Genomic DNA, 13205 nt, shown 5'->3' with positions numbered 1-13205 from the left:
GGTTTCCCCCGTGTTGCACAATGGCTTGGAAACTTTCCAGTCATTAAGCTAAGAAAACTGTAACGATCATTTGTTTCCCATCTTTCAGGAATCACTGCCTTTCATAACATGATATCCAATGAAATATTTTTTTCAAATTTTTTGTTACTTTTTAAAGTTGTTTTAGGTGTAAATTCAGTCCAGTTATTCCAGTTTGGTGGGTTGTGTTCATTCTATTTGAGGTTAATAAAATTAAGGCACTGGGTTCTTAAACATCTGTGAGAGTCAAGTGTGTACTATATTAAACTTACAGTATTTACTATAGTAAATTTATGGTATTATACCTCTTAGGGTAAGTAATCAAGTGTTAAAAGCATGCCTTTGGAGTTAAAGTCAGACAACATGAATTTAAATTCTATCTTTATCATTTACTAGCTATGTGACCATAGAAAGGCAATTTTAGCTCTTTGAGCTTCAGTTTTCTCATCTGTAAAATGAGAATATTAATACCTATTTATTGGAGTTGTTGTGAGCATTAACTGAAATAATCAATACAAAATATCTACCCTAATGGCTAGTACATAGTATAATCTCAATAAATGGGAGCTGTACCTCAATAAAAGGTACTTACTAGTACCACTAGTTTCTGCATGTGTATTCAAATTTAGTAAACTATAAGCTAAGTGAGGACATTGCTCCTTTATTGCAAAGCTGTTACTTGCTTTAAAATTAAATTTTGTGCTACAGTATAGCACAGGGAACACTACTCAATACTTTGTAATGACCTAATGGCAAAAGAATCTAAAAAAAGAGTATATATATGTATATGTACAACTGATTCACTTTACTATATAGCAGAAACTAACACAACATTGTAAATTAACTGTATTATAATAAATTTTTAAAAAAATTCAGCTTTGTGGCTTTCTTGGATGGCACTATCTTGCAGACAATGTATGATTAAGTTTTTAATAGCACTTCTGATTAAACCTAATATACATTCATAATGGCTCAAGAAAATACACTACGTAATTAATGTAAATTATGTACATAATACACAGGTAAAGTGTTTTTGCCAACATGATCCACAGACATATGAGACACATGATCTAAAATAGTTGTAGATCTAGTTACTAAATAAAGATTTAAAAATCAATGGTGTTTGTATATACCAACAATAAAGACTTAAAAACTATTATAATGGCAAAATAAAAAGATATAATTCACAGCAGAATTACAAAATAATTAGGAATACATTTAAGCAATTATGAGGATTTACATGAAAAGAGCTATAAACTCTACTGAGTGACATAAAAAAAAAGTGGAAAGACAAGCTATTTTCCCTGAGGCAAGAATTATTATGGTTAAAAAAATTTCCCCTAGATTAATGTGTAGATTTAACATGATCTCCATATGAATTCCAATGTAATTTTATTTTATATTTTGGTAAATTGCCTCTGAGCTTCATTTGAGAAAAACTGTGAGAACACTAAGAAAATAGTGGGCCAGTGGTTAGGACTTGAAGCTCTCACTGCCAGGCGCCTGGGTCTGATCCCTGGTCAGGGAATTAAAATTCCACAAGTTGCAGCCAAAAAAAAAGGAAAATGTTGAAAAATAAGAATAATAAGGGAAATACATCCTATGAGATATTAAAATGTATTATAAAGCTATATTAATTTTAATTATGTGGTACTAAAACCAGAAAGGTCAGTAGAACCAAACAAAGTCTGAAAAAATAAACTCATAATATATAAGAATTTTCAATATAGCAAAGACGACAGTATTTCATGAAGCCTAGTGGAAGTGTTGTGGGGGGTGTGAAGATGAAAAAGGTGCAGCATCCAATCTAAAAGGAAGGTTGAGATAAGAGCACAACTTTTAATACAAAAAAAGGTGGGGGGTTAAGTAGCGTAAGAGACATATAATTAAGGAACTATATAAATCCAAAGGCAGGAGAAAAGAGTCTTGGTCAGGTCTGCCAAGCTGTGAATGTTGGATCTTGCTCTGTGTCCCAAAGATTGTCAGCTCACCCTGGTTGTGCAATGTCAACCAGAATTAGGCCAATGTGGGCGCCTTAGAGGCTATTCTACACTCAACACTTGTAAGTCATTTCATTAGACTTGCCTCAGAAGTTCTGGTGGGGTAATCCCAAGAGTCCTCTTCAGTTGACTTGCTGGGTTTTCTCAAGCAAGTCCATTCTGCTAGACCCCTGAATGTGAGCAGCCCCTTCCTTCTTTTAACTCCAGTCCCTCCAGGGTCATTTAAGCATATGTCTGCCTGTTTTTGATTCATTACTATGTTATGATGATTATACTTAAAAACCCTTTTGACGTCTGCAAGTCTTTAGAGTCACTCAATAGGCCTATGTGAGCCAATGTCCTGGAACATGTCTATCTCCTTCTCCTTCACAGCCAGTGGAGCAGAATAACTTTGATGGGATAAAATGCTCATGCTGTCCTGAGGCCAGCTGTGGTGAAGTCACGTGGATCTGGAGAAGGCATACGTGCAGATATCAGTCCAGTCTTCCCTGAGCAGGTAGTTTCTTTCTCTAAATGTTTCTCCGAGGGTTTCCTGAGCATCATTTTTATTAGCATCACCTTAAGAAACTTGATAAAGATTCCCCCGGTCCCACTTCAGTTCTGCAAGTTAGGACTTCAGAATCTAGGTCCTTAAAGCTTCTTTTTCACAAGTTTCTCTGTACACTGTGTGAGTTTGGTTGCTAAGTCATGTCCAACTCTTTGTGATCCATGGTCTACAACACAGCGGGCTTCCCTGTCCTTCACTATCTCCCAGAGTTTGCTCAAACTCATGTCCATTGAAACGGTGATGCCATCCAATCATCTCATCCTCTGTTATCCCCTTCTCCTCCTGCCTTCAATCTTTCCCAGCATTAGGGTCTTTTCCAATGTGTAGGCTGTTTGCATCAGGTGGCCAAAGTATTGAAGTTTCAGCTTCAGCATCAGCCCTTCCAATGAATATTCGGGACTGATTTCCTTTAGAATTGACTGGTTTGATCTCCTCGCAGTCCAAGGGACTCTCAAGAGTCTTCTCCAGGACCACAGTTGGAAAGCATCAATTCTTTGGTGCTCAGCCTTCCTTATGGTCCAATTCTCATATCCATACATGACTACTGGAAAAACCATAGCTTTAAGTATATGGACCTTTGTTGGCAAAGTGAAGTCTTTGCTTTTTTAATAGGCTGTCTAGGTTTGCCATAGTTTTCCTTCCAAGGATCGAGTGTCTTTTAATTTCATGGCTGCAGTCACCATCTGCAGTGATTTTGGAGCCCAAGGGGGAAAAAAAAATCTGTCACTGCTTCCACCTTTTTCCCCCATTTGCCATGAAGTGATGGGACTAGATGCCATGACCTTAGTTCTTTGAATGTTTTGAGTTAAGCCAGCCTTTTCACTCTCCTCTTTCACTTTCATCAAGAGGCTCTTTAGTTCCTCTTCACTTTCTGCCATTAGAGTGCTATCATCTTCATATCTGAGGTTGTTGATATTTCTCCCAGCAATCTTGATTCCAGCTTGTGATTCATCCAGCCTAGTATTTTGCATGATGTACTCTGTTATATTATTGTTATTAGTCACTCAGTCGTGTCCGACTTTTTGTGTCTACCAGGCTCCTCTATCCATGGGGGTTCTCCAGGCAAAAATACTGGAATGGGTTGCCATTCCCTTCTCCAGGATGTACTTTGCATACATGTAAATAAACAGAGTGACAATATACAGCCTTGTCATACTCCTTTTCCAATTCTGAACCAGTCAGTTGCTCCATGTAAGGTTCTAACTGTTGTTTCTTGACCCACATACAGGTTTCTCAAGAGACAGGTAAGGTGGTCTGGTATTCCCATCCCTTTAAGAATTTTTCACAGTTTGTTTGTGACCCACACAGTCGAAGGCTTTAGCATAGTCAATGACTAACAGAAGCAGAAGAGATTAAGAAATGGTGGCAAGATTACACAGAAGAACTGTACAAAAAAGTTCTTAATGACCCAGTTAACCATGATGATGTGGTCACTCACTGAGAGTCAGACATCCTGGAGTGTGAAGTCAAGTGGGCTTTAGGAAACATTACTAAGTAGTCAAAGAAGCAGAAGTAGATGTTTTTCTTCAATTCCCTTGCTTTCTCTATGACCCAATGAATGTTGGCAATTGATCTCTGGTTACTCTGCCTTTTCTAAATCCAGCTTGTTCATCTGGAAGTTCTCAGTTCACATACTGCTGAAGCCTAGCTTGAAGGATTTTGAGCATAACCTTACTAGCATGTGGAATGAGCACAACTGTCCAATAGTTTGAACATTCTTTGGCCCTGCCCTTCTTTGGGACTGGAATGAAAACTGATTTTTTCCAGTCCTGTGGCCACTGCTGAGTTTTCCAAATTTGCTGGCATATTGAGTGCAGCACTTTAACAGCATCATCCTTTAGAATTTGAAATAGGACAGCTGCAATTCCATCACCTCCACTAGCTTTGTGAGTAGTGATGCTTCCTAAGGCCCATTTGACTTCACACTTCAGGATGTCTGGCTCTCGGTCAGTGACCACACCATCATGGTTATCCTGGTCATTAAGACCTTTTTGGTATAGTTCTTCTTTGTATTCTTGCTACCTCTTCTTAATCTCTGCTGCCCCTGTTAGGTCCTTACAATTTCTACCCTTTATCATGCTCATCCATGCATGAATTGTTCCCTTGATATCTCCAACCTTCTTGAAGAGACCTCTAGTCTTTCTCATTCTATTTTTCCTTCTACTTCTTCGCATTTTGTACTTCAAGGCCAAACTTCAGGTATCTCTTGACTTCTTACTTTTGCATTTTAATCCCCTATGATGAAAAGGACATCATTTTTGATGTTAGTTCTAGAAGGTCTTATAGGTCTTCATAGAAGCATTTAACTTCAGTTTCTTCAGCATCAGTGGTTGCAGCATAGACCTGCATTACTATGATGTTGAATGGTTTGCCTTGAAAATTAGCAGAGATCATTCTGTTGTTTTTGAGATTGCATCAAAGTACTGCATTTCAAAATCTTTTGTTGACTATGGAGGGCTACTCCATTTCTTCTAAAGGATTCTTGCCCACAGTAGTAGATATAATTGGTTATCTGAATTAAACCTGCCCATTCCCATCCATTTTAGTTCACTGATTCCTAAGATGTCGATGTTCACTCTTGCCATCTCCTGCTTGACCACTTCCAATTTATTTAATTCATGGGCCAAACATTCCAGGTTCCTATGCAATATTGTTCTTTACAGCATTGGACTTTACTTTCACCATGAGACACATCCACAACTGAGCATCATTTCTGCTTTGACCCAGCCACTTCATTCTTTCTGGAGCTATTAGTAATTGCCTTCCTTTCTTCTCCATCAGCACACTGGACACCTTCTGAGCTGGGGTGCTCATGTTCCTGTGTCCTATCTTTTTGCTTTTTCATACTGTTCATGTTAATATGGTTCTCGCAGCAAGAATGCTGGAATGGTTTGCCTTTCCCTCCTCCAGTGGACCATGTTTTATCAGAACTCTTCACTATGACTTGTCCATCTTGGGTGGCCCTGCATAGCATGGCTTATAGCTTCATTGAGTTACACAAACCACCTTCGCCATGACAAGGCTGTGATGCAAGAACGGGCTCTGCACACTAAGCCTTCTAAAATGACCCCTTCTCTGTCTCTAGTTTTGGAGTTGCTCAATCTCATAAATAGTGTCCTCGAAACAATGGTTCTTAGAGACTTTACCTGTTTTTAAAAAGGTACTTCAGGGAATTCCCCGGAAGTTCAGTGGTCTTTCGCTGCCAAGGGCACGGGTTCAGGTTCTCCTAGTCGGGGAACTAAGATCCCACAAACCAAGACACATGACAGGACCCTCCCTAAAAAGGCACTTCATAAACTCTGAACCCTAAATCTCACTGGAAGACACCTAAGGCCTGGGCTATTTACTAGTAACAGATCATAGCAGCTATAACTTCATTCTCAGTCAGCAGACTTTTTTTCAATTCCTTTCCTCTTTGTAGCCTATCATTCCCAACCCAACTTCTTTAAGGATTCATAGCCTGTAATTAGACATTTCCTAAGATTAAAAACTGAAATCCTGGAGGTACAGATTCTCTATATCCTCAAGCCCTGTCCATTCTTTCTTTCAGTTTTTTTTTTTAAACTTTTTATTTTGTTTCAAGATATAGCCAATTCACAATGTTGTGACAGGTTCAGATGAAGGGTGAAGGGACCTAACCATACATACACATGTATGCATTCTCCCCCCAAATCCCCTTCCATCCAGGCTGCCACATCCATTCTTTCTTTAAAATGTGCCCTGCTTCTTTCTTCCCGTTCCTTCTGCCACATCCTAGAGACCCTTACTACCAGAATTAGGCTCACACACAGCCTCTTGTTAGCCTATATACCAGTCTTCTCTCTCAAATCTTTCCCACACACTTACCCCGCCCCCCCACCCTCCCCCACTGCCGCTCAAAAGCCTAAAAGCACTCTTGATATCAAACTGTATCAGGTCTAAACTCCTCTGTTTATTTTCTAGGCCCTTTTCAATCTATCCCAATTTGCTTATTAGACTTAATGTCCCACTAGTCTATACATGCTTTCCATTTACAGCCCATAAACATGTACTGCTTATTTCAGCTCATGGGGCAGATTCATCTCAGTGTTCCCAGAACAAGCTATAAGAAGGCAGGGAAGGGGTTCACTAAATGTGAGTTGATGGACTCAATAGTTGGCATTTGGATACCTGTCAGTGTCCTCCCTTTTTGTATTTTATATTTAAATCCCACAAATCCTTCAAGTTTCACACTCTGTTGAAGACTTCCCCAGTTTCTTCAGTTCTTATAATCTCTCTATTTTTGGAGGAAAAAAATCAAAAGACAGGAAGGAAGGAAGGGAAAAAGGAAAGGATAGAGGAAGAAAAATCCCCCAAAAACAAGAATAGGCTTTAGGAGTTGCAAAAGCAAAAGGAAGAGGAGAAAAAGTTTACAGTCTGATAGTTCCCACTCTGAAGTTTTTTAAGGAACAGCTCACTCATGCAATATTTATTGAGTTTCTGTAGCGCCATATCACCTGTATCACTCTGTTCAGAACACACATACTGGTGATATTGCTTGCTAAGTGTTTCAGATGCATTCTTTCTGCCTCCTGCATGTTAGTTCAAGAGCCATTTCTTCCTGCTTCCCTGATCCCCCATATTGAACTAAATGCTTCCTCTCCATGCTTCTGTGACAATCTGTGTTTATCTCTAACTCAGTATCTTACATTGAAAGTGCCTGTTTGTGAGTCTGACTCACCTTTAGACTGTGAGTTTCATGAGAGAAGGTCCAGGCTTATTTGTCTTTGTATTCTCTGTGTCTTTTATAGGTATGTGTAGCTCCCGTACAAGATGCAACACAAATGACATCTGAAGTAGCTAAGCTGAAAGTGTTGGAGAGTGAGGACCATGTATTATACTTCTTGTCTTTATATTTTGAATAACCAGTTCAGCGCTTATGTGTTCAGAAAAAGCTTGTTAACACTAACTGTTCTGCTCTCTGTTCCCCTCATTGTTCTCACATAACACTACCCTTGCTCATCAAATCCTAATAATTGAGCATTTAGTAAGTACTCAATAGATTCTCATTCACTGAAATTGATGCTGATTGTTACTGTGAGAGAGAAATAGTAAACAAAGTCATTAATTATACTTCTATTAGAAACTCTACTGCAGACTCTAATTATTTAAATAAATTCTGCCTCTTTTTCATACTTTCAGGGGATAGGCCAAATAAAATTAGATTTGAATCTTGGCTCTGCAAATGCACTGGCCATTTGATCTTTGTTGGGGACTTTGAGGGCCTTAAATTAAAAATGAGGATAACTTACCTATTCTGTAGAATCACATGAGGATTGAATGTGATAATATATACAAGATGTCCTAGAACCATACTTGGCACATAACAAGCATCAGCTAAAGTCAGCTCTTGCTTCTTGATCCTGTCCTTCCTCAAGAGGGCAAGAGGTATAGCACAAAGAACTGTATTCAATATCTTATAATAAATCATAGTGGAAAAGAAAAAACACAAATAACAAATGTTAATGAGTACATGAAGTAAGGGAACCCTTGTAAACTGTTGGTGGGAATGTAAATTGTTTCAGCCACTGTGGAAAACAGTATGGAGATTTCTCAAAACATTAAAAACAGAACTACTACAGAACTACTATATGACTTAGCAATCCCACCTCTGGGTGTATATGTGAAAAAAAAAACAACCAAAAACCTAGTTTGAAAAGATACGTGCACCCCAGTGCAGCATTATGTAAAACTGCCAAGATAAGGAAGCGACCTAAGCATACATCAGCAACAGATGAATGGATAAGGAAGATATGGTGTATATACATACACAAATGGAATACTACTCACCCACAAAAAAGAATTAAATTTTGTCATTTGCAACAACATGGATGGATTTGGAGGGTTTTTTGTTAAGTGAAATAAGTCAGATAAAGACAGACAAATACTGTATGATATCACTTATATGTGGAATCCAAAAAAAAATTAACTAGTGAACATAACAAAAAAGAAACTGACACGCAGATAGAGAACAAATTAGTGGTTTTCATAGGAAGGGGGAGGGGTACTGCAGGGGGAGGGAGTACTATAGAGATAAGAGGTATAAACGGGATGAATCTAGAGCCTATTGTGCAGAATGAAGTCAAGTCAGAAAGAGAAAAACAAATAGTATATATTAACGCATATATATGGAATCTAGAAAGATGGTACTGAGGAACCTATCTGAAGGGCAGCAATGGAGACATCGACATACAGAACAGACTGTGGACACAGTGAGAGGAGAGGGTGGGATGCATTGACACAGGAACATTAAGACATATACAATGCCATATGTAAAACAGATAGCAAGTGGGAATTTGCTGTAGGATGCTGTAGGAATCAAACTGGGTGATCTGTGACAACCTAGAGGGGTGGGGGGGTGGGAGGGAAATTCAAGAGGGAGGGGACGTGTGTACACCTATGACTGATGCATGCTGATGTATGGCAGAAACCAACACAATACTGTAAAGCAATTATCCTCCAGTTAAAAGTAAATGAATAAAAATAATAATGCATTCAAGTAAGTGGGAAAAATAAGTAAGCTGTAAGGATATATTGTACAACATATGGAATATAGCTAATATTTTCTAATAACTATAAAAAAAAAGAAGGCAAGAGGGTCATTTGAGTCACCTCTTTCCACCTCTTTCCAGTGGATTATATGGTATTATCTAGTTTAGTCTGGCGTTAAACTTCCTGTCCTCACAGTACCTGCTATTAGTCTATGTCTATGTATATTTGAGTGTGTAATATGTATGTACTTGGGAGTGTGTGTATGGAGTTCTAAATAGCTGCTGATATGTGTACAAGCTCACATTTGATTTGAGAAACTTCAGAGGCTTAAATTAAAATTGTTGAATTGGGCACGTTCTCCTTTCCTCATGCTGCTTTCACCTCCACCAACGTGATTTCCTGTTAAATGACAGCATGGTGAGAAGTACCAGGGATTAAGTTAGAGTGAGCAGATTCCACTACAAACATCTAAAAGCAATTGGAGGACTGCTCACCCATATTATCCAGCTATAAAATTCACATATTGCTATAGCAATGAACTTTGTGTGCATGCTAAGTCACTTCAGCTGTGTCTGACTCTTTGCGACCCCATGGACTGTAGCCTGCCAGGTTCCTCTGTTCATGGGATTCTCCAGGCAAGAATACCAGGTGGATTGTCATGCCTTCCTCCAGGGGATCTTCCCGACCCAGGGATCAAACCCAAACCTGTATCTCTTATGTTTCCTGCATTGGCAGGTGGGTTCTTTACCTCTAGCACCACCTGGGAAACCCTGCTACAGCTCAGTAATGGGAAATTGTTGAAGGGGTAATACCACTCTGCTTCAGTGAGACTGGATGAAGGTAGGAAGCAAAGGGATATTATCTCTAACCTCTCAATTTTGGGTGGAAATTGGGAAGTGGAAAATTTATAAGGTGTACCAAGTAACCTTGGTGAGCAGTTCCAAACATCACATTCTGTGTGCAGCCTCTCTTATTCTGGTATGAAGTCTTTAGTATTCCCCCCCCCCGCCCCAACCAAAATGCTGAAGCAAACTTCTATGCTAACAATTTCCACCCCTCTAGATAATTGTCAATTATCTCCATAATCATTAGGAAAGTCTGAAAATATTTTCCAAAACAAAGTTAATTTTAATTAATTTATATTTTTAAAAAATATGTCAGAGAGTTCCAGTTGTGGTAATGACTGACTAACTAGGCTATTACAGACAAACCTCTTGCTGAGAACAATTAGAAAAGCTGGGCAAATTATTACTTTCAAAACACCAATTTGAAGGCATTGAAAAGATACCAAAGCAGTGAGAATTTTCTGATCCAAGATCTGAAAGAAAACAAAAGCCCAAAAAAGTGAGCCTGATGTTTGGGGAAACTTTACCCTGAAGGTAATTATTGTTTCTGAAAACAAAAGCAGCACTGAGAAGCTAAAAAGAGGTTACAGCAATTTCCCAGTCATGAATGACAAGAAAAAAATTACAGTATAGAACCGGAAAAGGAGGAAAGGCCCTGAAAACACCCAGGCTTCTAACTGGGACCAAGAAGCACTTCACACTTAGAACAGGATGAACTGGAAATAGACCAGTCCTCAGGACTGAAGCCCAGCTTTGAATTTCTTAGACATTTATTAGATAAAGGTAATCATCCCAGAGGCCATCTGCTTGACAAAAAAAGTAAGTCTTCTCTGGAGGTAGAAAATATATGGAACCTCAAATTATCTCTAGACTTCAGCAGACTTTTGAAGAAAGTAACAAAGTGGGTCTAAGATTTATAAGGAAATTCAAAGGATCTAGGACCTAGAACAACCAAAACAATTTTGAAAAGAGAATAACAATTTTAGAGTACTTATGTAAATCCCTGAGTTCTAGATTTACCATAAAGTTACATCAGACTTACTTTTATTGTATTCTAGATCGATTCATAACCAGAATCGAGTCCATAAATAGACCCAGACTTATACAGTCAATGGATTATTAACCAAGTAAGATCACTGAGGAAAGGAAAATCAAATTATACTGAAACTGGACTGATCTGTGGAATGATAATTCTGATCCCTACTGCACTTCATACACAAAAATCAATTAAAGATGGATCACAAACTTAAATGTAAAAGCTAGAACTATAAAGCTTATAGAAGAAAATCTTTGCAACCATGGAATAGGCAAAGTTTTTTTTAGGCATAACATAAAATATACTAACCATTAAAGTAAAAATTGGAATATTGGACTTCAAGAAAATTAAAATATTTTCTGATCAAAAGGAAGCATTTTGAAAATTAGTAATTAAGCAACAGACTAAGAAAAAATATTCCAATACACATATGTGGCAAAGACTTATATTTACAAAATATGAAGAACTCCTACAGAAGAATTCTGGGAAAAAGGTGATGAAGCATAAGGAATCTACCTTCCCACATAGACAACAACTGTGCTCACAGAATCTGTCTAATGCAACTATTTAGGAACTCCAGAGTTTATTGAGCTTCCCAGTTGGTTCAGTGGGTCAAAATCTACATGCAATGCAGGAGATACAGGTGACGCAGGGTTGAGCCCTGGGTCGAGAAGATCCCCTGGAGGAGGGCGTGGCAACCCACCCCAGTACTCTTGCTTGGAGAATCCTGCAGACAGAGGAGCCTGGTGGGCTACTATCCATAGGTCGCAAAAAGTCAGACACAACTGAAACAACTGAGTACGCACGCACTTTTTAGCTTAGACAGTAAATTGTGGTTAATTTTGGCTTTTAGCATAGTAGCTGCTACCTGTGGCAGGCAGTTATGTATGTGTTTGTGGAGAGAGCTTACATATAGCTTTCAGGAACCAGGCTAGGCAAAAAGTATCCCATCCTCCAATATTGGGATCTATGCTCTGATTGCTGATGGTTGTTTCTAGTCAGAGGTGTAGACAAAGAAGCAGGTGGCCAGTGTTGTGTTGCACCTCCTCACATTGTTGCAAGCCCCTCTCTCTCTCCATTTAAAGTAATTTCCATGTGATTTAAGAAATTAGTATCTTTTTCTCCCTTAATTTTTCTGAATGTCCTATCCATAGGTTGCAAAAAGTCAGACATTCAGAAACAACTACATAAAGAAAAACTAGAAAGTGACCATGCATGCCCACAGAAAGGCTTAGAAAAGATCTGAGAAGACCTTAAATTTACATCTCGAGCTAATCCTGGACAAAGAGACAGCTTATGTGGCTCAGACAGTAAAGCGTCTGTCTGCAATGCTGGGGACCCAGGTTCAATCCCTGGGTCAGGAAGATCCCCTGGAGAAGGAAATGGCAACCCACTCCAGTATTCTTGCCTGGAAAATCCCATGGACAGAGGAGCCTGGTAGGCTACAGTCCATGGGGTCGCAAAGAGTTGGACACGACTGAGCAACTTTACTTACTTATGACAACTAAAGACAAAACAATATAGCAATGATAACAAAACCCAGCAGGAATCTGATCTCCAGAGATACCACATCATTAAATGCAAATGTCTGGTTTAAAAAAAATCACAAGGCACAAAAATAAATAAGAAAATATGACTATTCAAGAGAAAGATAAATCAATAGAAATTGTTCCTGAAAGAGACCCGAGGGCAGACATACTAGGCAAAGACTTTAAAACGACCATCTTAAAGATGCTTGAAGAACTAAGGGAAAATGTGGGTAAAGTGAAAAAAGTAACATATGAGCAAAATGGAAATGTCCATACAGAGACAGAAAACCTAAAAGATGAAATCAAAAAGAAATTCTGGAGCTGAAAAATATAATAATGGAAGTTCAGTTCAGTTCAGTTGCTCAGTTGTGTCTGACTCTTTGTGGCAATAACAGAAAACAGCTTGTAATTCTAATTTTTGTTTTCTAGATTATTTGAAACATTTAAAAAATAACTGTTACTCTAAAAGATAGTATGATTGTAACTGTGTAAAGTTCAGAAAACTTTTTGTTTTCTGAATAATTTCAGATACTGACTAATTTAAAAGAATTACCAGTTTATGTTTTTGGTTACACAATGTATAAAGACATAATTTTGTGGTAAAAACCAAGAAGAGTGGGGACAGAGGTGTGAAGGAACAGTTTTTGTATGTTATTGAAATTAAGCTGGTATAAATTTAAATTAGAGAGCTATAACTTTAGGATGTTAAATGTAATTTCC

General features: G+C 38.3%; 1 protein-coding gene across 4 annotated transcripts in view; it reads right to left on the bottom strand.

Annotated features, from left to right (window-relative positions):
• Nucleotides 1-13205, bottom strand: part of LOC122448486 (agouti signaling protein) — a 108467-nt gene that overhangs the window by 57052 nt on the left and 38210 nt on the right. The window lies entirely within an intron of this gene.

The sequence above is a fragment of the Cervus canadensis genome, chromosome 10 (genome assembly GCF_019320065.1).
Source record: "Cervus canadensis isolate Bull #8, Minnesota chromosome 10, ASM1932006v1, whole genome shotgun sequence".
NCBI lineage: Eukaryota > Metazoa > Chordata > Mammalia > Artiodactyla > Cervidae > Cervus > Cervus canadensis.
The sequence above is the reverse complement of the archived record's forward strand: the minus strand, read 5'-3'. Positions and strand labels throughout refer to the sequence as shown.